This window comes from Lichenostomus cassidix, chromosome 1 (assembly GCF_008360975.1).
Source record: "Lichenostomus cassidix isolate B80296 chromosome 1, HeHo_3.0, whole genome shotgun sequence".
NCBI classification, from domain to species: domain Eukaryota; kingdom Metazoa; phylum Chordata; class Aves; order Passeriformes; family Meliphagidae; genus Lichenostomus; species Lichenostomus cassidix.
Genome location: NC_139479.1, coordinates 69,036,238 through 69,041,263, shown reverse-complemented (window position 1 = coordinate 69,041,263; position 5,026 = coordinate 69,036,238).

Sequence of the window (5,026 nt, the reverse complement as noted above, 5' to 3'; positions counted from 1 at the left end):
CGTTTCTCCTGCCTGGGACTTAATTTGGGTGGCCTCATTAAGGTTCCCTTGCAGCATCCTCCTTTGGCTTGGCATACTGGAGGAGCTCAGCCTCCCCAGAGGAATAGCCAGGGGAGACAGATAAACTTGGAGGAGGTTAGGGAGGGTGGGATACTCGTGAAAATGAGGACAAGGCAGCATCAAACGTGGAGCTGGGGTGTGCGGGTAGGTTTCCCCAGGAGTCTTGGTGGTGGCTGAGCCCCATGTGTGACAGAGTAGTGATTGCTCTGTGCTGGAAAGAGGCTCCCTTCATAGTTATGGAAAGCAACTGGCACTTGTAGAGCACAGCATCCAGCAGGAGGGGAAAAAAATGGTGACAGCCTCTGATGGAAGCCCAGAGTGACAACTCAGCCACTGTCAGAGGCTGAGGACCAGCGAGACAACTTCCACCCCAACTGCATTGCAGTGAGGGGAAGCTCCTGTTCTGCAAGCAGCATCCAGCTGCACAAGCAAAATTACCACAGGTTTGGATACATGGCTGTGAACCTGTTGGAGAGGTTGCAATATCAGTTTGAAAGATGTACACAGAATGAGGAAGGAAAAATCTAAGACCTTGGAGGACAGTTTAGACTAAAATACTAAAAGTAAGTACTTCTACCAGAGCATATGCAAGAACTTTAGAAGATGCTCAAGGAAGGTGAGTTGTGCCTTATCAGAGAATCATGGAATCAGAATGCCTGGAGTGGGAAGGGATCTTAAGGTCATCTAGCTCCAACTCCCCTGCTATAGGCAGGGACACTTTCCGTCAGAAGGTGCATTAGCAGCCCAACATGAGCTGGGGGATGGTACAGATGAGGAGGCATTTCCATCTCAAGGTGTTACTTCCTCTCATGAAATAAGAGGAAAACAAATAACAATTTCATCTTCAACAGTTTGTTCTTGAACTTGTTTCAGTTCAAAAAAATCCTTTATGGAAAGAATATCCATCCTTGTTATCTACCACCGGTGTGAAACCACAGGAGCAGAAAAACATCTGTAAATTTCTTGATCTACAGGCGATAATTTGAGAAGAGAACGTTTCTAGTATCAGGAATTATTTGTACCTGGCAAGCTTGATCTGTTTCCATGATATGTGGTAGGAATCACTCCATGGCTCTCGGAGCTGTTCAATCAGCCCCATGCTGGGCAGCCTCTGTGAAGCCTGGAGTTCAGTCCAGTGCAGAGAGACTGGCCAGAGATAACACGCTGTCAAAGTACTCTGAGCAGCATTACAATTTTATTTTTTTAGAAAAACATGAAAGAGTTCAAACACTCTCACAAGCAAAAAGGAAAACAAACAAAACAGGGATTTAAAAACCATGGGGTGTTTTCCCATTTATTTTGAGTCAGCTTCTTTTGAGTACATAAAAATTTGAACCAGCTGCATTCTGGAAACAGGACCCACTTTGACTTGTCAAATGCCAATCACCCTTTAAAGCATATCACTCTCTTTCATGTCTGCTCTCTGCTATGGCTGATGGCCACAGGTGAAAAAAGATAACTAGTTTCTCAAATCTCCTGATTAGCACATGAGGCTGAACACATCTGATTTTAAAGGTTTCCCAGCTTCTTCCCTGAGCAGCAGCAGTGGTTTCCCCACTGCCTTGCAATTCCCACTCTCTGTGCACAGCTGCTGCCCAGGCAGGAGCTCCAGTGGGAGCAGCAGGCAGCACTTCTCACCACCGTGGGCTCCAAACCTCAAAGCAAGCCTGGGCAGCGTGGTGGTGAAAACACAGCTGGCTGAGCAGAAAGAAAGGAGGCATTTCATGGCAAATATAAACCCTTTTGTTCACTCCTTCCTAGACTCAGAAGTTGCAAATTCTTGGCTGACTGGGCACTGGGACTTTTCTTTGCTAGACAAGGGATTTACCAAGTATTCAGGGAGTGATTAGGAAAACTCTTGTTTTTACTTAAATCTTTGTTAACTTGCTTCAGTGGCTATTTGAATGTGATTAAAAGCTTTATCAGAAAGACATAGGCATAAGAAAAATAAATATAATAGCAGTTTGAGGTGTGGCAGGAGGTGGAATTATTAAGGTTTTCTTTCTAAAGGTTAGGAAGCTACAAATAGAAAATAGAAGAGCACAGAGGTTATATACTTGGAACACAAAGGTCATGTACATTTCAGTTACATTGAGTCCTGTAAAACATCAAACTTTGCTTTTTTAAGATGCAGAAGAGGGACAGTATCCATTCATTACATCTCTTCAGTGCTTTTAGCTGGATTCAAGTTCATCTGTTATTTAAGACATAATATAGAATATGAAAATGATGCATTTTAAAATAAAAATATACACTTTGATAATTCTTAAATTAACTTTGGCCTTTAAAATGCCATAAGTCTCTGAAATACAACAGGACCATCTCAGACCCAGGCCCTCAAATACAGAGGATCACTTTTTGTCCAGCTGTACCATCCTAGATCCAGACTGACATCTTTTCAGGCAGTCTGACTTCTGGCATTTCCTAACTTCTGAGCATTTGAACATTTCAATCTTAGCTGCCCTTCTAGAATGTTCTTACACATAAAATAACCTTTTATGAAGGTGGCTATTCCCCAAAGACATGTATAAGGCTAACCACTATATAGGTACACAAGAGACCACAGGAACTGACCCAGGAGAAGTCCAAGGGTAGCTTGGCTCAAGTTCAATCTGCAGAAAACCATTTTCCTGTCCTTTAACACATTCATGAAGTCACATATGTTCTTCATGTGCTCTTAGCAATAAAACAGGACAAAATAACATGAAGTTAGACCAGGGAAGGTTTAGGTTGGATATTAGGAAAAATTTCTTCCCAGAAAGGGTTGTCAAGTATTGGAAGATGCTGCTCAGGGAAGCTGTGGAGACACCATCCCTGGACCTATTTAAAAGCTGTGTAGACATGGCACTTTGGGACATGGTTTAGTGGTGGTCTTGGCAGTGCTGGGTTAATGGTTGGACCTGATGATCTTAGAGGTCTTTTCCAACTTAAATGCCTCTCTGGTTCTATGATTTGTCCCCACAAGGCAGAGCATCACCTCATGTCCCAGGCAGCTAGAATTTTTGCCAATTGGTTTGTAAGCAGCAGTGGAGCCACATGGACTCGTCCACTCCTCTTCTGGGCAGCAGCACCATCTGGAAACACTGCTCTTGAGGCAGACTGTGAATGAAGATGATCGCTGTCAGGAAATCAGAAGAAACCAGTGTCTCTAGGGAACAGGTTAAGAAAGAAATTTGCATAACCCGTACGGTTTATCTGCCCTTTTCAATATGAAGAGATGTTTTTTTAATTATGTCTGCTGATGTTTTTGCCTTATTAACAACGTTACTTAACTCAGAGCTCAGGTTATTATTAGCAATTTTATGTTCTGCAGTTGGTAGCTTTCTTGACTGTTATTATTAGCATTTTTATTTCAAAATCCTTTGAGATAATCTGAGATGCAGGGAAAGGCATCTGGCATTTCCTTATGTCCCTTGAGAAAGGTTCTGGATTGTTCATTTATGTTTTAATTGCTATTTTAAAACTGTATATTTCTAGATGGCTTCCCACGGACCTATTCCCATTTCATGAAGTCATTCTTACAGACAATCCAGATACAGTGCTCCAGCACAAACCAGGTCTGCTCAAATGCTTATTACTGTGATTAACAGATGGAGAAATAGCACAGGCATTTATACATATGCAAAGCCTTACTAGTTAAACAAGTTTTTCCAGGAGCAGTGACACTAAGAAAGGCTGGTTTCCCTGGAGGAAGCTCCTTCACAGTCAATTCAGTGGAGTGACTCCTAGAGGAATGACATGAATTTCCATCAAGCTCTTCTTACATATACCTGATTGCAAGTCTGGGAACACAAGGAATTTGTCTGCATGAAGAAGTGTCTCACAGAGTTAGTAACTGGATTGTGAAAAGGGCCAGTCAATGGAATAAAGATCTGACACACTAGTTTGTTACTAATTATTTCTCAAGGTATCATTTTGAATCAACATCAAAAGTTTTTGGATGGTATTTAATGTATTTTAGATCCATCTATTCCCAGTGCTCCAAGAATTGTTTCTGTGGATTGAGCCTCTTTTTTCATACAATGACAGATTTTTTTTCCCTCCAAGGTGGAATCTCTCCTTTCCCAGCTTTCTTTCTGACAGGGAAACAAATACCAGAAGAAATCCCGATGTTTTTTCTTCCATGTCCAGACCATTGAAAACAGGTCAAATGCTCTCCACTCACTTCCTCTCATTTCTCAGTTTTTTTTATTTGTACCCCTACTCCTTACATGACTTATGTTGGTTCCACTGGCTCCAAAGAGTCAGTGAGAAATGGCAGCCCCAGTGCACTTCAGGGAAACTGTGAAATGGCTGCAGGACTGAAATAGCAACAGCTGTTTCAGATCAGGAACTTCATTAGCTGAGGAAGAGGAGGGATTATTTTTTGACTTAACAGCAGCTCCAGCAAGTTTGATTTTCCAGTCTAAAACTGTTCAGAGCTGATATAACAACTAAACCCCACCTCTGCAGCATCATTATCCATCAGCAAAATGTCCAGGCTGTGTTCACAGAGAAACGCTTCTTAGCCTGGTAGAAATACTGTCAGGGAAAATGTATGTCTGAAAGATGAGTTTGGCATCAATGAACCAAGTTTGATTGTGCTGATATATGAAAGTTAAGCATTTGTCCAGAAAGGTGATATTACCTTTATTTGTCAGCTAGAAACAAAACCCCAAAGATGTGCCATATTGTGTGCATGGATAATTATGAATGGTGGGTATGTTGAACAGAATTATTACTTTTTGAATTACCACGTGGAAGGTTAAATTATTGGGGTTTATTAAATAAGAAAGCAAAAGGATTTATGATACTATGTATCTTTTGTAAAATAATATCAAATGCTAGAAAAAAATAATGCTTAATATATGAACCACAGGAGTTGGGAATGCTTGGAACTGAGTATACGAAGGGCAGGGAACAGGACATAAAAGACGTGATGGGGTCTAAACACAATTTGTTGAACCTCTCCCCTGAGTGATGTTCC